At 47.1% G+C, this 26988-nt stretch overlaps 1 protein-coding gene and 1 long non-coding RNA gene across 9 annotated transcripts in view; one reads left to right on the top strand and one right to left on the bottom strand.

Annotated features, from left to right (window-relative positions):
* RAD51B (RAD51 paralog B) overlaps window positions 1–26988 on the bottom strand; it is a 687198-nt gene that overhangs the window by 80236 nt on the left and 579974 nt on the right. The window lies entirely within an intron of this gene.
* LOC123386118 lies at window positions 397–15591 on the top strand. The gene is made up of 4 exons (XR_006599720.1): window positions 397–697; window positions 1520–1679; window positions 3413–3529; window positions 15445–15591. It is a non-coding gene; the product is annotated as an uncharacterized LOC123386118 (long non-coding RNA).

Raw genomic sequence — 26988 nt, 5'->3', positions numbered from 1 at the left:
TACTTTTTTTCAAGGCTCTTATCACCGGTTGATATATGTAGATGTATACATATACGTATACATATGCATATATATATTTGTTGGTGGTGGTGGTTGGTTAGTTTGCTTATTGTCTGTCACCCCCACTAAGATGTAAACAGGGTAAGGAGGGACATTGTCTTTTTTTACTCTGTAGCTCCAGTGTCTAGAATAGAGTCTGGCACATAGGTGCTTATTGAATATTTGTTGAATGAATGAATGCATGCATGACTTCTTACTGTGAGTGCAAGGAGGTGGGGAGGGGTGGGGAGGCCCAGGCTTGGCTCACTCTACACAGATCAGTGCTTCCATGACTTGGATACTGAACCATGAGAAACAAAGAGATTTGTTGGTTTAATTTCTTTTGCCCTGGGAAAATTAAAGATCACAGATAATCCAAAACTCAGTGCCAAGTTCTCTATTTATAATCGAGGAATTATTCACACAGAGGTAAACAAGAGCAAAGGACTGACAAGTGAACTGGAGGAGGAGAATGATGGGAAACAGACTGAGGGACCCATACATCTGCATGCCTTCAACAGGCCTGGGTTCTCACCAGCACTCACTCAACCTTGGATCCAGAGAACCCTTGATGTTTTCCAGTCCCAGAATCCTCTGGGACAGGCTGCCCAGATGGCTGTTGGGAGTGAGCTGGCGATCTTAAGCAGAGGCAGCCTAGGTAAGTCCCATCTCTATGTGACAATGATATCATTTGGTCATCTGAAAGGTATACTCAGAACAACAGGTGTTTCTTTAGTATGCCCAGGCTCAACATTTTCCTAAAACCTGGATTGGGGTGGGGGGGGTGGGGCGGGATTTCCTTTCCTTCTTTAATGTATTTCACAGAATTGTATCTCTTTCATTTCATCTCTAAAAACTTCAAAGAAACAAAATTAGCAGTGTCTGGAAGTGTCTGACACATAAGAGGTAATCAGTAAGTACTGAATGAGTGAATGAAAACGCTAAGGCAAAGTGGAACGTAGCCTGGTGAAGAGTGGTGTAGTTGAGCAAACCCGGATTGCTGGAAACCATAGGCTGGACCCTGTACTCCAGCTCTAAGGCCTCGGTTTCCCTGTCTGTAACACTGGCCTGAGGGAACTGGACTTGAATTGCCCTCCCAGTTCTGACACTCTCTAAACCTCTGAAAAACTGCATTACAGCTTTATTGTGGATTAGGTCTAACTGGTGTCCTACTGAGAGCAAGGCCTGCTGCTCTGGAGACCATCCATTGTTTTTAAGCACCAGAGGTTATTTAATAGCAACTCTCCCAAAATATTTTTCATGTCCTTCATGAAAGAAGGTTCTGGAAGGTAGCCATCATCAAAATAGGAAATAAAGCCAGGCTGGCGTTCCATTGATCAGATAACGCAGACTCAAAGTTCCTGTCACCCCATATGGTGATTCTGGGAGCTTGACCAGATTTCAGAAGTTTTATTCAGAGCAGTAAGAAATCATCTTTGTGGCTTGCGGGATTTAGTACCTATTTCCCTCCTTTCTGCAGTTCAGGGCCCTGGGTGCCAAGATAGTCTCCAGAGACTCTTCTCCCCTCAGGGCCTCAGTCTAGACTCTGAGGAGAGCTCCCCCCATTGACACCATCAGGACCTCCAGCACTGGCTTAAGTGGCTTCCCTGTCCACTGCAGCATTTGATTTCAAGCTACATGTAAGTTTGCCATTTCCTTCTACTCTTAGAAGTGTCCTAAAGCACGAGTCCGGTGGAATTCAGACTCCTTCACTAGCTTTCTGACTCTGTTCACTGCCTTGATGCACCAGGAGGATAAGGAACACCCGATCGAGTCTGAGAGAAGAGACCTGACTGGCTTCAGCTGGGGCATCTCCCCAAGCCTCAGTTTCCTCAGATGTGGGGTCAGAACTGGATGCTGGCTGGTTGCCTGGTCTCTTCCAGCCTCGTGATATGCCCCACCTCCAATTCCCCCAGGCCCAGAGGCAGAGCCGGCCCTTCCCATGAGGGAGTCACAGCTTGTATGTTATGTAACTTCCATAAAGGCAGGGGCTCTTCTTTTTCTTTTCTTTTTAATGTTTTTAGGTACTCTAGGAAGAGAGAAACATTTTTATGATCCCAGGAACCAAACAACATAATGAAAATCATGGCAACCATCAGCCTAATAAAACCCATGGCAAAAGCCTCCACATTCTCAAACAAGACCCTGGGAATTCAAAGCTCTCTGAAGCCGTAAGTGGCCAGGGCCTTGCTGAAGGCCTTGGGACGCAGGCTGATGGTTGATGAAAGGATTTTAACGCGCCACTGAAATTCTCTTTTCCAAAATAACCACTTTGAAACCTGTTAATTACAGACACACAACCAGCCCCAGCCCCCCAACAGGACCTGGGGCTTTCACCAGGGAGAGCCCAGCTCCAAGGCTGGCTGCTTCCATGACGCTACACATGCTTTGTATTGGGTGAATTAGCTTCAGGAAGAGAATCCAAATTAATTAAAACCACATGGCCACTCCCCTCACCCCCAGCCTCCTACCCCACCTCCCTCCCCTGGAGACAGAGTCCAGTTCAGTCTAATTTGGTCCAGTGTTTTTGTTTCCTAAAATCTGTCTTGGGCTCTGGGCCATTAATAGGTTGCAGCTGATTTTAATCTACATGAATCAGAGACCTTGCTTCTTTGGTTTTAAGGAGATTACAAATTGTGTGTCCCACAAACTGGATGGAGGGGAAAGGCCCTGGGGAGGGCGGGGGAAGGGGACAGATCCTGGAAGTCACAAAAACTCTGCTCTCCATTAAGTGGGTGGGTTTGCATGAGCCTGTGATCTCTCAGAGCTGGAGGAGGGGAGTGAAGTAAGAGGTGAGGGCTTTGCGGCTGTGACCCCATGGTGGGAACACAGAATCTGGGCCTGTGTAAACAGAATTAGAATCAAGGATCTGGATGAGCACAGAGGTCTCTATTCACCTATCGACAACACACCAATTTCCCAAGTTTATCCTGAGCACCTATCCCGAGCTAGAATAGGGGTTGGCAAACCATGGCCCATGGGCCAAATTTTGTAAATAAAAGTTTTATTGCAACTCAGTCATGTCCATTCGTTTATATATGGTCTATGACTGCTTTAGTAGTTGTGACAGAGACCCTATGGCCCACAAAGCTGACAATATATACTCTGTGTCCCTTGCTGCAAAAGTTTGCTGACCCCTCTGCTGGAGAAGTACTGGGGAGGTGTACTTTCATGACAACAAAGGACAGACTTAGGATCTGTTCCCACATCCCACATCCCACATCTGAGGTCTAGTTCCTTCTAAACATAGCTCTTCAGGAAAGTGGCTCTATGTCATTTAAACAATGGCTGTAAAGAACAATACCAACAATCATGCCACTCAGTTAAGTGTCCAAAGTATTTGTCCTGACAATTCTGTACTTCCATTTCACAGGTGAAAAAACAGAGTCATTGAGAGAAAGCAACTCACTGAAGGTCACGTGGGAAACAGCACAGATAGGAAGAACCAGGCCTCCGAGTCACAGAAAGATCTTCCATTCATCGGATGATGGTAATGAAGGGAGCTGGGGGGCTTTAACATAACACCACTCCTTATATATGTTGTACTGGCCATTTTATAAAGTTTTTTCATGTATGGCTCTACAAATGATCCATTGAGAGGCTCAGAGAACTACAATTTCATATTTTAGATTAAAGGAATGTAGCATTGAGTATCAGTGGATGGGGAGGAGACTCAGGCCAGACCCCTTGAAAAGCACCTTTATCTAAAGCCCAATGGCTAGTGAGTGTTGGGGTACTCAGTGCAGGCCTTCTGGGCCCTAGATGACCCTCATTCAATAAGGACCCCAGGCTGCCCACCACTCACCAGTGTGCCTAGAAGACAGCCCTCAGGGTCATCCAGGCTAGCAGGGGAAGACACGAGGAAGGGGTGGATTATGATCCTATTACAGGCACAGTGATGGAGGGGTATGAGGGGCTCCTGGGGAGGACAGAGGAGAGGAACCCCACCCTTCCCTGAAAGCAAGCCCCTCTGTAAGGAAACCTGAGTGAAGAGCTCCTGATGCAAATGCTGCTGTCTGGAAATGCAATCAGGCCCCCTTCCAAGGCTGTTAGGGGGGCAAGTAATTGCTGGGGTTATTGCGGGGACAGGCAGGGAAACCTGAAAAATCAGCATCCCCCCCAGGGACTAGTCTTGGCAGGCAAACGGATGACACCCAGAAAGCTGCTGCCTTGGAGCAGGAGGGGCAAGTGCAGATCTCTTCCCACAGGAGCCTGTTTCCTTCAGGGCCAGGCCCGGCTCCAGGTGGAGGCACTTCCAGCCAAGAAAGGACATCTCCTAGGCTGCGACCACAGTTGCCTGGAACACTCTGGAAGGGGGCTGTGTTGGGCCTTAAATGGAATCACAGATCAACAGAGTGCTACACTAGCTTGCATAGAGTGTTAACTCTATGTAAAGTCCCCCAGCCGAGAGGTCCTATAAAGGATAATGCTCTGTACCTTACTGTCTCCATCTCCACTGCTGTCTCAAGGCCTTTTTCCTTGGCAAGCTTCTCCCTGAACTTTAGGCATGGCTTCAAAGGAGATTCAGAACTCACTGAGGAGTCATGGGTCCCAATCTCTAGAGTCCTGCTATTGTTCGGAGGTTTCTTAGTGATGAGATATTGTGAATTGCCTGAAGGTGATGAAGGATGCCAACAGAGCAGGGATGGAGTAAAAAGCAAACTCTATCACCATAAACAACTGAAGTCCTGCATTGGACCAGGGAAAAGCCTGGGAAATGACCCCATTAGCATTTTTGGGTCCCCCCACCATAGGAGCTCTGTGCTCAGAAACAGCCTCAAGCAGGGCTTAGACCTTGGCCTGAGAGAGGACAAGGTATGGCTCCTCTGGCTTCTGCCTCCCAATGAGGCTCCCTAACATAACCCCTGATTGGCACTCTGCTTCCACCAGCAAAGAGTGGGTGTGATCTTCGAAGCTCTGTTTTGTCTAGACTTGGTTTCCTGATAGGATCGGGCTTTCTGCCTTACAGAACCCCAAACCCAGATTTTAACACTCCTTCCTTGAGTCTAGACTGGAGCAAGAGCAGAGAGAGGCTCATGACTCTCACACGGGTGCATCAGAGTCCCACGTGTGTTCAGGACACTTGATCCAACAAAGTCCTGCTCTGTGCTGAAGAGCAATGTTGGCTCTGTTGACCCTGATAATGGCTTCATGGCCCTTGATTAGAATAGAATGCACCATGGTTAATTAGCAGACCCTGAGCATTTATTATGAGCTGAGTGTCACATGGATGAATATACTGGCAAGATAACTCTGAGGAGGTCGCATGCCAAGGAGTTTGTTTGTAGAGTGCGGTTTCTCCCCATATTGAGGTGTTCAGAAATGTCTGCTCATATGCTTGCCATGGTGGTGTTGGGTCAAACTGTCCAACTTCACTGTGGATGCCAGCCTGAGGACTCCATATGATCTGGGGCCCTCAAACAAAGAACAGAGTGCTTAAGTCAAGCTTTACCCTTCTGTGCCATCAAACCAAAGCAAGTCAGAGGAAAGCACAGTGAAAAAACTCATAAACACTTCCTGGGGCCAGGCTCACAAACTAAAGCTCAGAGTGGAACAAGCCAGACAAGTTTAAAAACACATAAACACACAAGAATGTCCAGCTGCTATTGGATGAGCAGACTGGGCGCTAAAATGGCTTCAGAGCAATGAAGGACAGAATTTTAAAATTAGATCTCTACCTTCTCTCTCTCTCCAAAGCATATAAGGGTGGGAATTATGGATTGATATTGAAAATTGGTTTCATTGGTCCTTCAAAAGACACAGGGCAGTGACCGCCCCCCTTCCACTCTGCTTCCCCACCCTCTTGAAACACACTGTCCCTCAATTCACCTCTGATACCTGGAGTTTTTTGCTCTAAATCGTATTTTGTGTCCTGTATAAACAAGGCCTGGTAACTAGTACAGGAAATGAACTTCACAAGCACTGAATGTGTACCAACCTGTGGTATGGGGAGTTGCCAGATATTCTTCTAACTGAGAATTTTTACAGACTCTCGAAACTTTCTTTTAGCTTTCCCTTTGCACACTTGAATGCATGTACACATGCCATGCATGTGTATACACCCAAACACAAAATTTCCCGTTTCCCCCAACGCACATGAGCAGAGGTCTGTGCTCATACACAGACACTCTCCCAATCTGAAAACTTTCCCTTAGTTCCCCACTAGCCCCCTCTATAAATTTGAGCATCTAGGTGTGTGGGTGCTCCCTGAAACCCTCTGACACACACATAACTTTTTGCCCCCTCAGCCTACCCCCAGCACACGGGAACTCAGAGCCATATTTATAGTCTGAAATGCGCACATGTGCATGTGCATACACACACACACACACACACACACACACACACACACACACACATATTCCAATCGTCTCAGTCATAGCCATGACAGGCCTGGGTCTGCTTGCCATTGTTTCTCTTGTGTCTCTGACGGGGTGTTCATAAAAGAGAGTTCTGCCATCCCTTTTGTAGCATTTACCCCAAGTCTGCGTGTTCGGAAGGCGGCTTTTACAGGTATGTGTGGACAGCAGAGTGAAAAGCAGGGACAAAGGCATCCCTTCCAGTCTCCTGCCTGAGTCTCACATGCTAATGAGCACTGTTCTAGAATGCTTGGGGCATTTCTTTATTTTTTGCTCTGAAACCAGGCTAAGAAGATAGAGGCTCAGTTGAAGAATTTCCAGAAGTCCTCTCTCAGGGTTCTGCTTTGCCACCTCTTATTGGCCCAAGGTACCTGAGGGCAAGCCATGTGGTCCAAAGGCCTGGGTGGGAGGCACCAGCCCAATGAACAAGAAATTCAGGGATGGAAATAGGCCCAAGTGACCACTACCCCACTGGGAACTTTGACACACAAGAAGAGCTGGTATGTAGGGGGTTTCCCTTCCCTCCCTGGACAGTGGTAAATGGCGCATTACATGAGGAAAAGGGACGCTTTTTGCATTGACAATAGGACTGGCTAAAGTGCAACTTCATCTTTTATGTCCAAGAGCCAGATGGACTTAATGCATCTAACAAACTAACTAACCTGGGGCGCTTCCTCGGTGGGTCTGGACAGAGGGAATGGCTTCCCTCGCACCATTTACACACCACAATTTACTCATGGTAGGCCCATGCAGGGCTGTGACAGAGTTCTCACTGCTCCCCTGGACACTAGCAAGTTGCAAGCTAGAGGTACATGTACTTTGTCCTTAGCCACTGCCTGTAAACTCCACCCCACTGTATTCCCCAGCAGAGTCCTTTTTTCAAATAAAATCTTACCAGAAAGGCCAGTGTGCAAAAGTTATAAAAGCAGAGATGCTCTGGTTGCAAGGGGAGGGGATGAGTTAGTTGTGTGTTGGAGGGTGGGGTGGGGGTGGTCCCATCTGCTCGGGCTCCATCCTGATCCTTCCCCCAGCTCTATTTCAGGGACTCTCTGAGGGGATCCTTGGACCCCAGTTTGAAAACCATTACCATAACGCAGGCCCTTTCTTATAATAATTGTTGAACTTTAGTACCCAAGAACACACATAATGAGAAAGAGCTGCTAGACATTGACAACTCTTTCAAATTAGCTTTTTGCATACTATTCATTTGGGATGCAGCCCATATTTGGCATGGTGCACAGAGTTACACCTTCCTGAAACTCCATGCCCCTGACCATAGGTCTACAGCCCAGAAATTGAGAATCACTGCACAGAGGTTAGAAGGGGAACAGGAAGGGGTCCCAGATGGAGTCATACTATGAAAGGGCTTCAGGGTCTAGTGAAGAAATTTGTTTAGCAGTGGCGAGCCATTAAAAAGCCATGTGCAATTATTATTATTATATTATTAAAGCCAAGAAATGAGATGGTTGGATGTGAACCAGCAAAAAACAAAAACAAAACAAACAAACAAACAAACAAAAAAGATTACTCCCTTGCAATTAAGTTCTCTTTAGCATCCCTAGCTGTCTGAACCTCAACATCCACTGTGTCCACCAGGAGCAATTTCCCCCCCAATTCCCACAGGTGGGTGTCAGCCCAGACACTGTCTTCCCATCTCCATCATCGGAGGTGCTTACTGTCCAGCATGGCACCACCTAACGTGAGTGGCCCGGCCCAGGCCTCCGTGACTGTTAGCACCCATTGATGAACACAATGAACACGTGCCTAAATTGAAGAATGAGCATGTGGGTGAACAAAGGGGGAATCTATACTGTATGCAGGCCAAAGTGAGGTCTAATTCCTCAGCTCTACCCCCCTTATTCCTAGACCGTTGAGCCACTCAAACCTCTCCCCTACCCCCTCAAACCTCCCCCAAAAACTTGGTTTTATTTGCTGAGTCAGGAAACAGCTGGAGGTAGCATCCGACACAGGTTTGGGGAATGCGACCATGTTCTGTTTGCCTCGGGGAGAAGTGCTAAAGCTTTCGGTACCCAAATCCATCCATGCCTAAAATGAGGGGTACTGTTAACATGCATGTGCCTACCAACTTCAGAAAGGGCCATGGGGACGAAGATGTAATTAGAGCCTGTGAATGCTTTGTGCTTCCTGGATGAAAGACAACACTCTGAAGTTTTATAATCTACCTACTCTGCTTTTTTATTGTTCCAGTTCCCTTCTGTTTTTCCTTTTGGGGGTCTGTGTAAACTTTATTAGGTATTAATTTCAAAAAAGACCTCCTTGCACCTCAGAGCAGGATTTTATTTGGTGCCTCGGAGAATTTCTTTCCATAACCCGGACCCTCAAAAGGATTCCTCTCAGTCAGGTCGGAAGAGGCCAGCGAGTGTTGGGCTGCTCAGTTCCGTTCAACCTAACGAAGAGTTGCCTGAGCCTCTGCTAACACGTGCCTGGCCCCGAGAGGCCGGGCAGGCCTGGGAAGAGCAGGGAAAGGTTATGAACTCTGGAGCCAGGCCACCTGAGGACTGAGTTCCAGCCTGGCAGTTCCATGTGCCCTTCGGAAAGCCTTGGTTAATTCTTCGAATCTCTGTTTTGTCACCTGTAAAATGGAGATGATCCCATCTATCGCTCGGGGCAAAGTAATATAAAGATATAAATCTCACAGTGAGTAGTGGGTGGCCGGTCAGCCATTCCTGGCTGCCCACCCCCCTCTTTAGGATCTGGCCTCTGGAGGAGGGGGAGAGGAAATGTCTCTCCCCTCATTTCTGTTTTTCTCCTCCCTGAGGCCCTCTGTCTAGTCCTTGCTCACCCATATCTTGGAAAGAATGCCAGCTGGTTAAACCAGCAGTTCTGGAACTTTCTCATCTCGGTTTCCCCCAGTGCTCCTGGGCAACCCATTTCCTCCATACATTCCCTCCCTACATAAATACCTCTCAGGCCTCCACATTAGTATCCCCCTCCACCCTCCCTTCAAATCCTTTCCCAGGAAGGAGAAGAAAAGAACTTTCCCATCCTTTTGAGAAGGAGAGCACAGTGGAAATGGCTTTGCTTTGTTGCAGCCTCTTCGTGGGCTCCATGAAGTGCCCGTCCACAGAAGGCGAGCTCCAGGCAGGAGGGAAGGGGCACGAGGCCAGCAGGGTGGGCTGAGGCTGTCCAGTCCAGGCAGGACCAGCACCGCATTCAAGGCAGAGCCTTTTCATCAATTCCCTCATGCCCCGGGTCCAGCGTGGAAGATGACACTAGAATGTTCCCTGGCAGATAGCACTGTCCAGTCTGAGAGAAGTGCACTAAGGGCATCCCCACAGGACCGTGTTGTGCCCTGAATGAGGCTTCTTGTTGTTTCTCAGGTTGCCAGGGAGGAGAGTGGATGTTAGGAGACCCTGAATAGCACCGAGAGGCCAACACACTTCAAATTAAGCTTCCGATGCTTATGAGGGGCCGGGCGTCCCACAAATCCCTCTGTGCACGGAGCTTTGAGGCAGCCTGTTCAGTCTGTTTGTTCTTTCAGAAGTGCGCCTGGGAAGCCAGGAGTTATTGTTTCCCCAAAAGGTAGGCGCTCATCAGGTGGGTGGTCTTAGCATTTTCCATGTGCTTTGATTCCCTCCCTCTTCTTTTCAGGACCACTGAGGGGGTTATTTCCCCTGTCCCAGCAGCTCTGGGGGGGTTGGCTACAGTGCATCTGTGCCGGGTTTTCCCACAGGCCCCCCGAAAGGGCCGCCCGGTTGCCTTCAGAAAGCCTTGGGCGGCCCGTGGGGGGAGCAGGGCTGCAGCTGCGGGCCCCTCCCTCTGCAGCAGGCTTTGATCAGTTTTTGTGGGGGCTGGGTGCAGCCTGACCTCCCACCTCCAGCGCCTCTCAGGTGGAAAGTTCTGTTCAGCCTGTCTGTGGCTTCAAAGGCTCTCCCTCCTTCAGGCTGGGACGAGACTGATAATGGTTCTCATTTTGTTGTCGTGTGATCTCCCAGCAGCCCCCATCTTTCAATTGACAGGCTTCTGCTTGTTTGCTTGGGCTGCTTCGGCCGAACTCAAACCACCTTTCTGGTTGAGGAAGCACATTGACATCCTCCCCCATTGAGGTGCCTTTGATGGCTCAGACGTGGCCTCCAGCCCAGACAAAGGTGACCGGGCACCTGGTGAATCAGACTCTGGGCGTCAGGCAGGGCAGACATTGGGGAGAAGCAAAGGGCTCCCCGAGCCTGCAGTCTTCGGGAGGAACCCTCAGCTCCACCCTTCCCGCCTCAAGGAAGCCGATGCTTTCTGCTCCAGTTCCCTGCAGGAATCCAGCCTTGGGGGCTGAGGTGCGTACCACCTGTGCCCAAGCCCAGACTTGGCTCCGTGTAGGAAAGGCCGTGAGTCCTGAAGATACCACCTTCCCAAGAACCTGAGCTATTCGCTGTCTTGAGCCATAGGCACCAGGCCAGCCAGATTCGGGAATTCCTTTTCTGGCCTGTGATTTCCAATGGCTGTGGCCTAATGGCCTCAGTTCTCAGCCCAAGGGGTAAACAACAGCTGAGCAGCCACTCCAGGGCCCACTTCCAGCGCCCTCCCCACACTGCTGCTGACCCTGAGCCAGGGCCTCCCGGCCCCCTGCCCAGGGCGAAAGGACAAGGCCAGGGTAACCCAGGTGGCTGTCAGCAAGTCTGGACAGGATTGCTGCCTCACCAGAGGTCCAGGGGGCCTTGGAGTGATTGGCTGAGCCTCACATGCGGCTGGGGTTAGGCTGCAATTTGCCCTTCGGTTTCCTCATATTTAAAACGAGGGTGGCCAAGGGCAACAGGAGCGGTCAGGAGAGCATCCTTCTTCCCCAGCCTGATAGCACAGTGCTCTTCCTTCCTTTTGATCATACTCAAAACAACTGCTGCAATAGAACAATGAGCCCCGGAGGAGGCCGGAGGGGATTTATTATGCTGTTGTCCTGTGGCACAGCCTCTCCTGACTTTATCTTGCGCAGAGGTCTGCGTGGGAGGAAATCTGGCAGGCCCTCGGGTCGCCTCCCTGCTCCTGCACTCACTCCGACTCAGAATGCTGGAAGGACAGGGAAGCTGCCCCATTAGCCACACTCCAGCCTAAGCGGCTGCAAGAAGGAGGTCAATTCAGATCTCTCCCAAACTCTGTGACTCTGTGAAAGGCACAGGGACTCCAGGTGTAGGGCCTGCCTGAGACCATCCTGACGAAGAGAGGGCCCCAGTGTCAGTCCGCCCAGGACAGGGCTTTATCAGAACCTTTCTCTCCAGCCAGCTTCCTCCCTTCTCCTAGCTGGGGAAGAGAGTTATACCTGATGGGTTCTGTTTGTGGACTGTCCAGGTTCTCACATGGGAGAGACCACTTGATTAGGGGTTTCATCTCTTCCCCCCCCCCCCGCCTCCTGCATGGCTGAGGGGGGAGGAAGGCTCAGAGCCGTGGGGCCAAGAGGATCTTGATCAGTATCAATTATGTCTAGATTTTCCTGGACTGTGGATGTTTTGCCATCCAGCTGCTGTTGGCAGGGTCTAACCAGATCCTCGCCCAAACTGTAGTGTCATTGGTGCTAATATTTAGAAAATAAACAGACCTTCCTCATCAGCCAGCAGGGCACTGTGGGATGCTGTGGGGGTGCTGCATCAACTGTCTTTGTGAGGCTTGAGTCTTCTGTAATGCTATGGATTCAGCACAGGTCTGGTGCCACCATCATTCCCCGAATGGCCTTGAACAGGCTATGTCACCTCTCAGAGCCTCGGTTTATGCATCTGTAAGATGGGGATGAGAATACTACCCTTGTAGAATTGTTCTGAGGACCAAATGAGATAATGTATGTAAATTACGTAGCATGTGTTAAATGTTCTATAGAATCTGGTCATTTCTATTACTGCCATTTTGAACTTGTGTGAGGGTCTGACCCAACCTCCTCCAATCCTGAGTAGCACCCTCAAGTAAGTTATGGGTCCTCCTCTCAGCCATGAAAAGCAAACACAGGAGGAAACACAGGAGGAAACTTACCTGTAACACAAAGTTGACAAAATTTGCCTCGGACATGAGCAGCAAATCCAGGCACTGAACTTGTTTTTCTAGATTCTCTCCCTCCCTTGTCATATTATTTTTCTATACAACCCCATCGTATTAGTTTCCTAAGGTGGCTGCAACAAACTGTCACAAATGTGGTGTCTTAAAACAACAGAAATTTATGCCACCTCAGTTCTGGAAGCCAGAAGCCAAAATCAAGGTGTCGGCAGGGCCATGATCCCCCCGAAGGCTTTTGAGAAGAACACGTCTCTGCTTCTTCCAGCTTCTGGAGGCTCCAGGCATTCCTTGACTTGGGGCTGCATAACTCCAGACTCTGCCTCTGTGCTCAAATGGCCTCCTCTTTTTCACGTGTCTCTCCTTTGCGTGTGTCTTATAAGGATACTTGTCATTGGATTAGAGGCCACCTGGGTAACCCAGAGGATCTTATCTCAAGATCCTTAACTTAATTACATCTGCAAAGACCCTATTCCAAAGAAGGTTGCATTCACAGGTTCCAGGGGTTAGGATGTGGACATATCTTCTGGGGAGCCACCATTTAGCCCACTACATCCACTTATCCTACAAAATGTCCTGTTGGATTATGATTAAAAAGTCAAGACAAAAGCTCTCACTTGCGGCTGGTGAGGACAATCACTCATTTCCATGTTGACATCACTGGTTCTCCACTTGTCCCCAAGAAAGGGGCATGGTCCATTTTCAAGAGATAGTCTGGTTGTTCATTCTCTTATTTATTGGAAGAATGTGAAGACAACCTCCTCTTACCCTGTGAAAAACTGAGACGTCCTTGTGTTCAATGGCAGGGCTCAAATCAGAATTACATCTCAAGGCTTCCTATTCTCAGCCAGATACACTGGTATTTCAAAGCCCCTTGTGCCCCCAAAGGCTTATGAGTGAGCTGCAAAGACCTACTTCCAAATGGGGTGTCGATCCTCCTTCCTGCCAAGCCCACTGGAAGCATTAATTCTCCCAGTGCTCACGCCCTTCCCCTTCTCTTCTCCTTGTTATCCTCCCAAAGCTGCACATTCACAGAAAATGACCAGGAGACCCTACTCTCTTTTCTTAAAAGCCTTCTCTGGTCGTGCTCCCTTCTCAGGGCCATGCTCCCCCTCCCCGAGCCCCCCCTTCTCGACTTCCTCTTTTAGCCCATGTTCAGCCATAAAGATCCATGGTTAACAGAAAGGACATTGTCCTAGGGATTCGTAGGCCTCTCTCTCGGGAAGGCCTTCCTTCCAAATTGCTGATGCTTTCAGCCACCAGACTGTGAGGGAAGAAAGCCCTAACTCAGTGGGGTTCTGTTGATGATCTTGTCTTTCTCCTGCACAGTTACGATGAATAACTTTGCTTTTGTAGCTTTCTCTTTAAAGGTGTTCCTCCCATTTCTGGCTCCCAGATGGTAATGGGTGGCACGTGTCAAGTTCAACTTTCACAAAAATGGGAGCTCTAAACACTCGATCACATACTAAGAGAATCCCACATGGTTACTGAAATCTGGCTAAAGGTGGACAGTCAGTATGACCCTAAGGCTTGAGAACAGGGTAGTTGTGAAAACTAACTGGAAAGAAGTGAAGAGATGATAGACAGTAAATAGCCTGTTCCTTGCTTAGCTAAGGATAGCATGGAAAGGAGACAGGTAAAGTCCACTGTTCCTCTCAACATCCCTCAACTTGTCTACTGAGGGCTCTACCTTCTCCTTTACCCCTGTGCAAAATTTCTATCTCCACTTATAGAGTATGTGTGCACACAACACAGCCATTGAGCTCTTGAGGCTACTTTAGAATGTAACTCCCATAAGGATAAACTCTTACCTGTGCTTGTACATAGCTGGTGGGAATGTAAAATGATTTGGCTACTGAGGAAAACAGTATGGTAAGTCCTAAAGAGTTAAACCTAGATTTACTCTATGATCCAGCAATTCTACCCCTATGTATATACCCGAAAGAACAGAAAACAGTTACTCAAATAAATACATGTACACACAAGTTCATAGCAACACTATTCACAGTAGCCAAAAGATGCAAACAGCCCAAATAGCCACCGTTGGTGAATGGATAAGCAAAACGCAGTATATTCGTACAACAGAATAGTACTCAGCCAGTGAAAGGGTGAAGTACTGAACTGTGCTACACTATGGGTGAACCACGTAAATACACTAGTGAAAGAAGCCAGACTCAAAAGGTCACATACTGTATGATTTTACTTACGTGAAATATCCAGAATAGGTAAATCCATAGAGGCAGAGCACAGACTGGTAGTTTCTAGGAGCTGAGGGGAGGGGGGATTGGGGAGTATTGCCTAATGGGTATAGGGTTTCCTTTAGGGGTGGTAAAAATGTTAGATATCAGTGGTGGTTGCACAATACCGTGAATGTACTCATTGCCTCTGAATTACTTTTTTTTTTAATCACATTTAAAAAAATTTTTTATGTTTATTTATTTTTTGAGAGAGAGAGAGAGCAAGCCAGGGAGGGGCAGAGAGAGAATCCCAAGCAGGCTCTATGTTGTCAGCACAGAGCCCAGCGTGGGGCTCAAACTCACCAACTGTGAAATCATGACCTGAGTTGAAACCAAGAGTCAGACGCTTAACTGATCGAGCCACCCAGGCTCCCATGCATTGTTTACTTCAATATGTTTTATGTTATGTGAATTTCACCTTGATAAAAATTACACATGTAAAAACAAACAAACAAACAAACATAAAAGAAAATTTGACCTTTGTGCTGCATGCACACAACCCAGCCCTTGGCCTCGCTCTCACTTCTCATGTCCTTCCTGGGCAGACTTGGGTGCCCATTCTCAGTGCCAGGGCACCAAATGGGCTTACGGTGCAGATTACTGTCAAGCTTGCTCTTGATCCCACTTCTGAGGCACATCCTCTAAAATTCCATGACTAAAGCTGAGTCTACACAGCAACAACCAAATGTTTTAGCAGAGAACAATGGGTGTGGGTGAGAACACCTTAATAGCCAGACTGTTGTTTCCCAATATTTTGTTTCTGTGGCGGTAAAGTGGATTTTCTAAGCAAGATTAATAGGTTTGTACATTTTCCTGTCTTTAAGGATTTCTACAGGCTGCAAGAAGACAAAGAACACAAGTGACAAGACACCTAGAAAAAGATGTTCAAGACCTACATGAAGCCCACCCAGGGTTCTCTTTGAAACTATTGTTTGTTGAAGTTATGGGGAATAAAGTTTACACTCCCATTATATTTGTTCCAACTTCATTTGAGGAATGTGAAGAAGAGACCTTTCAGTGTTGTGCTTCCAGAAGAGAGAAGATTTGGAGCTTAGAGGAGGAAAATGCCCCTATAAAAGGCACTGGGGCCATGAGGACTTCCCCATTTAACTTGGAAAGAAAGTTGGAAGTCTGATAGCTGAGTTGTCATTCATTTGGGCACCCACTCATTCACTCACTCAACTGGCAACTCCATTGCCAGCAGGCAATGGGCCAGGTCACTGGCTGGAGGAGCCACAGGGGACCAGTGTTTGTCCTTATAGCATCTGCAGCCCTGTGTGGAAGTGGGGTGGGCACACTGCGGGCGTCACGGCAATAGTGCAAGTGCTCAGACGAGGGCTGAGGGCCGTGGAGCTCCAGGAATAAGTGCCTCAGGCGATAGGAAGAGCCCCCCAGGTTAGTGACATCTGAGCCTAGAGTGGAAGGAAGAGTGAGACAGGGGACTAGCATCGCAGGCCAATAAAGCACAGCAGCCACATTGGGCTAAAGGCATGAAAAAGGAGTGGTGTATCTGGGGAATGTGGCACGTGATTATCACAAAGAGGGCTGCACACACACCCCTGGAACATGTAGGAAAGGCCTGGAGTGACTGAGAGGTTGTTGCTGGAGAGGTGGGGTAGAGGAGGGTTCAGGGAGGACCCCCGAGGCTTTAACTTCATTGGTAACATTTCTCTCTCTCTCTCTCTCTCTCTCTCTCTCTCTCTCTCTCTCAAATTAATCTTTTTTTTAAATTTTAGAGAGGGGGCAGAGAGGGGCAGAGGAAGGGGGGAGAGAGAGAGAGAGAGAGAGAGAGAGAGAGAGAGAGAGAGAGAGAGAATCTTAAGTAGGCTCCATGATGAGCTCTGAGACTAAATTGGGTCTTGATCTCACAACGCTAGATGTGCTCAACCAACTGAGCCACCCAGGCACCTCTGCATTGGTAACATCTCATTTCTTAAGCTGGGTGCTGGTGCAAGGGTGCCTTTTGTACGTGTGGAATTTTCCTAATGACTTTTCAATCTCTGTGGGAAAGCTCATGGTGCGTGGAGGCTGAGGAGCTTCTTAGCTTCCTTCCCAGTGTCATGGCTTGTAAGTTGCTGTTTTTTTATTCCCTTTGCCAAGGTCTCAGAGGCAACACCTCTACAGAAAAAGCAGGACAGAGAGCTTGACTCTCCCAGCCCTTGGGCGTGTGGTTACTGGAACCGAATGCTTCCCAACCAGGGAGGTGTGAGGAAAGAGGAATGAGTCTAAGCCCCATTTTGTGTCCTCAGGGACAGCTTACATGCCCCCTGATGGACACTGCCCCCAGTTCTTTTTCAAGTGAATTTCCCTTCAGCTACACTGTTTGCTTTTCCTGCCAGAGCATCCTGCCCCCTCCAGGGCAGCCCCGAGGAGACCCAGCCCCTGCCTTCCTGGTGTGCAGAGCTTAAAACAAGAGCCCTCTGCCCATCGGACATCCTTACCATTTCCAGCTATTGAGTGTAATCAGGTGTGCCAGGATCTGATTTCAAAGCCCAAATCCAAGGGGCTCAGAGGAATCCTTTCTCCCTGTTGCTCCAGTGGGAGACAAAGGGGACTGAACAAACAGGATATGCTGAGAGCTGCATGGACACAGCCCCGGCAAGACAGGCAGGCGGGCGGGCCGTAGGAACAGGCAGCCCGTGAGCTGGGGCGTTGGCATGTGTGGTTAATCATGCCCAAGAGAAATAAGAAGCGGGACAAAAAGAACAGACACAGCCATCTATCTGACTGCCTTTCTGGATGATGGTTCCTTATAGATAGTCACACTCTCGCGGGGTCTGGAGAGTTATAGAATCCCTGCTCTACTAGAAGGTCCTGACTCTGGCCATTTACCTTGCAGTTTTTCTAGAAATTGTGGGGCAGGAGAGAAGTAGAACTCGGGGATCTACAAGCAAGTCAGGACTGATGTGGGGTGCAGTTGAGAGAAGACACCCTGGCTGCAGCCCAATGTTTGGGTCCTGGTGATTCTATTTGTTTCTGTCCCTGTTTCTATCTCTTTTATCCCAGGCTCTAATTGCTGGGCTTGGGAACTTCCATCTAGTAAACTCTCTCAATCATTAACTTGAAAAAGAGTCCAAAGTCATTCCAGAGAACAGAACCCTCCTTACGAGGATATTTCCTCCTCTCCTTCCTGCCCAGTTTTATATGGAAGAAATCAGAGATTAAAATAATATTTAGCAAGACCAGATTTGAAAGCAAACATAGGTCATTGAAGGCAACAAGAGTAGGAAGCAATGTGCACTGGAACCGGAGAAGCCCTGGGGATAGGCACACCCCCTCATCAGTGGCAGAACTTAATGGTATCTGCTCCCAGTTCACCATCTTTGCGAGATACTGTCACTGGTGCTTCCAATTAGGGGTACTTGGAATATTGCCTACAGGCACTTCTGGTTCTTACAGGCACCTCACATTCTGTGAATGAGGCAGGAAGCACAAATGTCCTCCAGTACACAGGGAAGTCCCACACAACTGGAGAACGATGCCAGCCTTTTACTAATAGAGCATTGGTGGAGTTGGTCATTTCAGATATTCAACTCAACCTTGAGCTTCTCCGACCCAGAGTCTTTGAACATAAAACCTACAGAAAGAGGATCTGAGAGGGAGTAGCAGATTCTAAAGGACACTGTTGGTTCTAGATGAAATAAAAAGCACCTGGAAAATGAAAAGCTGCATGACATCTATAGTTAATCATTGTCTCCACAGGCAACTCTGAAACGAACTCAAAAGCTTCCCAGAGAGATTTTAATCTGGCATTAAACATCAGATTTATGGAGATGCTTTCTCCTGGGGCTAAAGTTCTGGGTGCTGGAGACTCAGAGGCTGCTTCTCAGATAAAATAGTTCTGGGGATATACAAAGTTGCTTTGCCCCTATATGGTATAAGTAGCTGGCATGCTAAGAATGGCTAAGAAAGAAAATCACAGCTAAGAGTGGATACGTGGAAGGCTCAATGAACATGCTGGTTATAAATGATTTCTGTTTATGTAATGAGACAACATGATTAGAGCTTTTCCTTAGTTAAGTGACCAGAGTGGAAACTGAGTGGGGGTCCTTGGGGGGAATTCTAGCTACATTAAATGAACTAACTAGGGCCAGTTTGGGAAGGGGCAGGGGGACACCAGAAGACACCATCCAGATACCTCTTAAAGGGAGAGAGTTGATGAATCCATCATTCTACTCATAAGCAAATGACCTTCACAAAGAATTTGAATTCTAGGGAGATTGTAAGCAGAAAATTGCAATGTCTTTCAGAACTCCATTTGTAATTCAAGATGAACCACTGTTAACTCTGAGGTTACCCAGCCAGGAAGGGTGGGAAAGGCAGGCCCATTAATCAAAAGGTGGCAGGAGACCCCTCCAGGTGAGCTAACTGAAAGAAGGGAGGAGATGTGCCCAGGTGGAGGAGAGAAAGCCACAAAGAAAAGAAATACCCCTTCCCTCATTTTCTGGTGTGGCCAGGAGACAGATCTGCTTGAGGGAAGCAGATGGTCTAACCCGAATTCCCTCTCAGAACCAGAGTGATTGGAGCTTGTCTGAGTAGAACTGAAATCCTTGCTCTGACATGCACTAGTCTAATGCACATGTCTAATGTTTTATGACATTAAACAAGCTAGTTAAACCTGAACTTTGGTCCCTCACTTATAAGATGGTGTTAATGGTACCTGCCTCAGAGGGTTGTTGAGGAAATAACTGACCATTTATGGACCATCCTTATTTGTGCCAGGCCTGGGATCAGAGGCTGGAGAGACAAGGGTGAAAGGGCAGACAGTTTCAGGAGATGGCTTATGGAGTGAACTGAGTACAGACACTGCCTAACATATAGTAGCTGCTCAACAAAGTCCTTACAAATTATTTCCAGCCCAGGGGTGCCTGGGTGGCTCAGTCAGTTAAGTGTCCGATTCTTGATTTTGACTCAGGTCATGATCTCATGGTTTGTGGGATGGAGCCCCACGTCAGACTCGGTGCTGACAGGGCACAGCCTGCTTGGGATTTTCCCTCTCCTCTCTCTGCCCCCCACCCCCTTTCAAAATAAATAAATAACTAAACATTAAATTTTTTTTTCCAGCCTAAAATTACTAGTCATGCTGTGCAGAATGAAGAGAGGGTAGATGGGCAAGGCTTTGCTGAGTGGTGATGGTGCAGCTGAGACCTAAATAACAGCAAGGATCCAGTCCTGGGGTCTGTACCCTGCCCCCTACCAATGGGGCACCTGCTGTGCACAGAGTTTGAGCCTGACATTACACCGCACTTTCTAGCTTCAAAAGGTACTCTACGTATTAGAACAAATGTCAGCAGTTTTCAAATTTGTTCATTGGAGCAAGAGCTATTCCATGGAGAGCCTGCAGGGATGTGAGGAGAGATTTTGAGCTCATATTCTATTCAACTAGAGTAGTCCTTCTTTAGTTGGTTTTATATCCTGGACCTCTAAGAAAGATCCAACCTATTTATTGAGTGTCCTTAATGTGCTTGACACTGCTCTGGTGCCTGGGGCATTCGCTGAACAAATCAAAGATGCCTGGCCTCCAGAGCTCATCTTGTAGCAGAGAAGACACACCGTAAATGGTAAAAAAAAAAAAAAAAAAAAAAAGAATGAGTTATTTATTATGTTGCATGGTGATGAGTGCTTTGGGAAAGGAAAAGTGGAACAGGATGGGGGTAAGGAGAGTAGGCTGCAATTTACACAGATTAGGTCTCATGGACAGGTGACATTTTGGCAAAAAGTTAGAGAGGTAAGGGAGGTATGCCAATATCCGGGAAAGGAGATGAGGACATCAGCTATGGGACTGTCTGGGGAATATGATTCTCTCAAAGAATTCCAAGTCCAAAGTCAGTGAGGTGAAGAGTGCTTGGTGACAGGAGGAATAACATGGAGAATGGGGTGGCCATAGCAGGTGAGCAGGGGAAGTAACAAGAGATAACATGGCAGGTGCTGGTGGGCACACTGAGCTCTAAGGGACAGGGGATAGACTTTGCTTTCAGTCCGAGTGAAAAGGGAGTCACTTCAGAGTTTTGAATGGAGGAATAGCATGATCTAATTTAGGTCTTATAACTGGAGAATGGGTCATTGCATTAACCCAAGATCAGACCCCTGGTGAAGGTTGGAAAACCATCCACATGCATCACATGGTCATCCCCATGGCCCCCTGGGGTGACAACTGGGCAGATTACTTCTATGCCCATTTTACACATTGGGAAATTATGACTCAGGGAGGTCACTGGGGTTCTTTGAGGGCACACACTAGAATGTGGTGGGCTGGGGAATGAAGACCTACAGCCTCCCATGACTTGGTCTCTGATGGGTTGCTGGACATCAGGGGCTGGCTGTCCACTCCACAGTGTCCAGCTGAGTTCCTTGTGTCCTTGAGAACTGTTTTAGTGCAGACAAAAGACCACCTGGGTTTATTTGGTTTTTCAAAATTAGTATTTTATTTATTAAAGTTACACATTTAAAAAGCTCAGTTGTCCCTTAGGCTCTAAAGTTCACCTTACAAATTTTATTCTACTCTGTTTATAAATCACGGATTCTCAAGAAAAGCTTGTAATGTCCTTACATTTCAAAAGCTCCTTCCTTGCCCTATGCCTTAACAATGAACCCAATACATTCTACTTGGTACATCCCACATCATGTATTCCACAGTAAATCATGCCAGAAAGGAAGACAGAACACTGCTGGGGGGCTGGGGTGCAGGAGGAACTGGGCCAGACATGACTAGACCCCAGGCCTGCAGGGTGGGGCAGACTTCCTGCCAGGCACCCTGTTGCTGGGCAGGACACTAGCGCAGAAGATTCAAGAGGCACCTGGATGAAGGAAGAAAAGGAAATGCTTTCTCTTCTTCTGTTCCCTGTCTCCTTTTTTACCTTTCCTCTGGAGAAAACTTTGTGAAGGCAAAGTTGCAGGTTGATGAGCAGAGGCTCAAGGGACAGATTTGCAGCATAGACCCTCCAAGCCCATCTCCCCTTCCCTCCACTATCCACCCCCCAAGTCCACCCCCCACCCCCCCACCCCCACCCCCGTCCCCCGCCCCAGTGTATCTCTGCTTTTCTAACTCCTCTGCCCTCCCTTTGCTTCTCAGGACTCCAGTCTTTCCCTATCACTCTCCCTCCCGCTGTCTTCCTCCTCTCCCCTCCCTTCTTTGGGCCTTGAGAGCTCTCTGCCCTCCCCCCTCCTAGCGCGTCCTTCCAAACCCACACTCTTTGTTGCTGAATTCAAGGTTCTCAATACAATAAAGCTTTGATGATTGGCCCCGATTGAGAAGGAATGTCAGCTTAAATTAATGAAGGGTCTGAATAATAGAATTTTAAAGCAAAGTTTAGTTGCTTTCACATAGTAAGACATCCTTTCCAGGGAGAAAACTGTGCATTCAAATGCAGTAAAAGCTAATGCTGAGAAATGGGGCAATATGTCTTAGATTCTTTTAAATGCTTTAACAGAAAGGGCCGTCTATAATTGGCATATACTTTCTTTGTATCTGAGTGTTTTTGCTCCTAAAACCTTTCATTTTTTAGTGACCAACATTTATTTTTATCACTGAGATTTTACCGGGTTTCTCACCGATCTACCAGTTTCAACTCCTGAATTCTTTATGACAGGAGACATTTCCACATGGAAACTCTCTAAAATTTTTTGCTTTTCAATTTCGTGAGCAATACATGAACACACTCTTGTTTACAAAAAAAATAAAACCTTAGAAATAATAATAAATGAAAGTCTTATAAATAATAAAAGGATTTGTGTCCCAGTTTACATCACTTTAAGGCGGTAACAGTGTGTGATCTATAACAAATTATCCTGCACAAAAATCCCTTTTCAGGGGTCCTATCCAAAAGGGAACCATCTATATCTAACTGGGTCTTGCTTTCTTGCAACAATATGGCATCCATCCCTGAGGTGGGGAAAGCCCTGAGCTCTCCCATTTGGTACCACTATGCCTCATTCCATTCCCTTTCGGTACTGCCACATCCCACCCCTGAAAGGAACACTCACCAAGATGAAACGAACACAGCAAATGTTAACAATGATTGAATCTAGATAAGGGTACTTGAGTGTTTATTATGCTATTTTCTCTGCTTTTATGAATGTTTAAAAATTCACAATAAGGGGCGCCTGGGTGGCGCAGTCGGTTAAGCGTCCGACTTCAGCCAGGTCACGATCTCGCGGTCCGTGAGTTCGAGCCCCGCGTCAGGCTCTGGGCTGATGGCTCAGAGCCTGGAGCCTGTTTCCGATTCTGTGTCTCCCTCTCTCTCTGCCCCTCCCCCAGTCATGCTCTGTCTCTCTCTGTCCCAAAAATAAATAAAAACGTTGGAAAAAAAAAATTAAAAAAAAAAATTCACAATAAAAAAAAAAAAAGAAAGAAAAACTCACCAAATGCTAAGAATAGCAAAATAGCCAAATAATCCTTGGAAGAAAAAAAAAAAAAAAAAAAGAGGACTGGTTCTAGTTAATGCTATCCTCTTCTTTATAGGGATCCCAGCCTGGCGTTGAGCAAGACTGAGCCTCACTTATAGGTACAGTTACAAAAGAAGTACATGGTGAATTTCTTAGCAACGTGCACACGTTTGTAAGCCCATCATACATATTCTCTTTTCCCCTGGGGGATAGGTTGTCCCCATTTTACAAATGAGGAAACCAAAAGGTTTGGTGTCACTACCTGATAATGCTGGCTCAGTTTCTGTTTTCTTACGAGGCAGCAGGAATTGTTCTAGGCACCTATATGTATTAACTAATTTTATTGTTATGACAACTCGGAGTTACGTGTGTAACTTGCTCAAGATTGTAAAGCTAGTAAGAAGTGGGCTGAAATTTGAACCCAAGCAGTGTACTCATGAGCCCGAGCTCTTAAATACCTACATCCTCATGTGATGACATTACAGATGTCTTTCCAGTAGTCCGAGAGTGGAAATCTGGCAGCCTCCAGGGTTCACTCAGACTGCAAATGTGCTGATTTGGCCCACACAGCATTTTACAATTTTTGAATTAATTGCCATAATTTAAAGATTTATTTAAAGAAAGACTTCACCTGAAAATCCAGATTTCTTGTTCCCTTGAAAAATCAGACATGCTGGCAACTTTAGGCTGGCATCCCACGAGGTAATAATTGGCTGGATGGAACTGAGTATATACTGCCCCTTTAGGTAGGGCACACTCTTTCCAGTTTGTCACATTCCCCACTACTCCCTGTTATTGCACCTGGCCTCTTTTTGCAGCTCTGTTACCCGTCTAACATGAGCATTTGAGTTTGTAACCACTGCGCTGTAAAAATCTACAACCCCAAGGAAGTAGAATGCAACGTCCACCCTGGTGGCATCAACATACTACCTAAGTCATATATTCACCCATCTGTCTATCCACCCAGCCATCTCTTAATGTTTCCAAATGTCCATCTTTTGGCTCTGCCTGTCTTAGGCACCCTCCCTACCTAGCTTAGCCATTCTCAAACTCACTGTACAGAGTCACATCTGCCATTTCTTGGTCAATATCTGCTCTTCTCCCACTCAGAAGGGCAGCGTCAGAGGATGGGAGATGATCTGCTGAGGAAAAGTTATGGCGGCTGTAATGGACTGAACTGTGTCCAACCCCCCACCCCATACCACCAAATTAGTATGTTCAAGTCCTAACTCCCAATATGAATGTGCCTGGAGATGGGCCTTTAAAGGGAGGTAATTAGGGTTAAATGAGGTCATAAGAACAGAATCCTAATCCAAGAAAGCTGGTGTCATAAGAAGAGGAAGAGACACTAGGAGTGCACACATATGAAGGACCACGTGAAGACAAAGTGAGAAAGGGCCTCTGCAAATCCAAGAGAGAGAGGTCTCAGGAGAAACCAAACTGACTGTCACCTTGATCTTAGACTTCCAGTCTCCAGAACTATGAGAAAATACATTTCTGTTCTTTAAACTATTCTGTGGTATTCTGTGATGGCAGCCTTAGGAGACAAATACAGCAGGAAACTATTTTTCACGTGTCCTCCGCTTACCCTTCCACCTACCAAGCCCCCATCTTTTTTTCCCCCTACATAATTACCTGACACCCAAAGCCATTTGGGTTAGTTACTAAGAGAAGTTGTCAGCAATCCCAGTTAAGAAGGTCTATTATTCCTCCACTGGTGTAAACACAACCATCAGAATGGGCTGGGAGCATGGGGAAAGTGCTGGGAAGATGCCACTAAAGAATTCTGTCAGTGAGATGCAGTCAGGACATTTCACTAAATCTCATGTACCTGAAATAGGGAGATATTGCCTGAAGTGCAAACATAAGGAGACTCTGGAGCGGTGATGTAGACATGGAAAGTATTAGTAAAACCTAAAGTGGCTTAAGGAACATTGAGAGCTAGTTGGCTGGTTTTAGCAAGCTGGGTTTTTTTCTGGACAGTCTGAGTCCAGTTTAAACAGTGATGGTCAGAACAATTACTGTAAAATTGGCTTCATCTTAAGCCTTCCTATGGGTTTCCTCCAGGTGTTCTAGTTAGAGAGACTTCTGTTATTAACACAAAGATAGGTGGTTGCTGATTAACCCCAGAAGGGCCCAGAGGACTGGGAGAAAGCCAAACTGGCTTATGCTCCACATTTGCATCAGCTTTCAAGCTGTTGGACTGGTAATGACTGTGCAGTTGGACGGTGGTATTGGAGAGAGAGGCTGGACAAACCCCAGATGGGTTTTCAGATCCCAGGGGACAGACAATGGCAATAGATTTCAACCTCAGATTCTAAATGGAATGAACAGAGATCTGGAAGTAATCCAGAGGAACTGGCTCTAGAATCCCACAGCAGCAGGTTTAGAAACATCATCAGAACTACCTTCCTCACCAGCATAGGCTCCTAGAAACACTGCAATTTTAGTCAGTAGATAAGAATTTGAACGAGGTTTGATGAATGATTTGATCCAAACTGGCATACCCAGAGCTCAGTAAAGGGCAGGGAAATACAGGGTTGTTTAGACTTGCCTCTAATTCACTTCTAGCCTCACTTCCACTGAAAAGAATACAGAGATACTGAAATTTGAATGTAGATGTTTGGGGTTGGCCTTTTAACCCTCTGATGAAGCATAGAGGCAATGGTCTCTAAGGAATAAAAAGCATAATTCAATTTTCCTCCTAGTCCTCTCCTTGATGTGTGAATTCAGACAAAGCATAATTGCTCTGACTCACTTAAACCAGGGCAACACCACACAAGACCAAGCCTCCAAAAATATCACGTAGGTTTGTGAAAAATGCCACCACTGAAGAGCTTTGGACATCTTGGGAGAACACAATCGGCAAAGACCTTATCTACACAGACTCCACCCCTTGTGTTCTAAAACTTAGTTTGAAAGTAAATTGCTTGGGACTTGAGATTCAAGAATCTGGGACCAGGGCTCCATGAAGCCTGAGGGCGGGGGCCTAGGGAAATGCACGCGTCTGGGATGGGAACTAAGGATCCTTGCAGGGGTCAGAAAAAAGCTCTTCAAGATTAGCACAGCTAGACTGTCTTCCTGCTCTGCTCCATCGGGGTCCCTCCATGGAAGTTTCTCATGTTTCTACTGATGTTTGATTTTGGGAAAAGGGAAATTGTTCCAAAGATCAGAAGAAGAAAGGTACTTTGGTTCCACGATGGGAACAGGTTTTTCTTTAGCTAAGTAAGAAAGGGTTTTATTTTCATTCCTCCTTCCACACCTTCCACAGTCTTCCATATATTCTCAAATACATTTTAAGAGATCTTTCTTCCCACTCACTAGTCCTACACCTCTGTGATTGGGCACTTCAACAGGCTGAGAAGCTGGATACTGGATCAGGTGTTGGGGGATGAGAAGTAATGGGGGCTTAGGCTGTGACTGGAAATTAGGTCTACAGTGATGAAACCAGGGACCGGGGGGGGGCAGGGCGGGGGGAAGGAAGAAGCGAGAGAGAATGAGTATCCTTGCAGCACTCCTGTTAAGGGTTCAAAGAGCACACTAGGGCCCATCCAGTCCTCGCCCCCTCACAGATCCTCTAAAGGAAGCTGCCATGCCCCCACCTTCTGCTATTAGGTAGCTACATTTATAGCTCTTCCCTCAGCCCACAGCTGACTGGCTGGCTAACGACCAATGATGCTATCTGGGACAGAACAGTAAGGCAAGCCTGAGCCAATGAGATTGTCTCTTAGGAATTTCAACTAGGAATACCAAGGAAAAAAGCCAATGGGAACTGAAGTTGAAAGGCTGAGGTATATATGGGGGAGCTTAAGAGCCCAGGATGAGCCACATGCAAGCTGAAGTCTTTCCTAAGCAGAACTACAGTCTGTAGAGTATGTCTGCTGGGAGAGGGTACCTCAGGCAGAAATACAGAGGGAAGCAGAGACTCTGAGCTAATAAGTCCCCAGGGCTGCTTCTGCTCCTAAAGGCTTTCCAATCCCAGG

Source organism: Felis catus, chromosome B3, assembly GCF_018350175.1.
Source record: "Felis catus isolate Fca126 chromosome B3, F.catus_Fca126_mat1.0, whole genome shotgun sequence".
Classification (NCBI taxonomy): Eukaryota; Metazoa; Chordata; class Mammalia; order Carnivora; family Felidae; genus Felis; species Felis catus.
The sequence above is the reverse complement of the archived record's forward strand: the minus strand, read 5'-3'. Positions and strand labels throughout refer to the sequence as shown.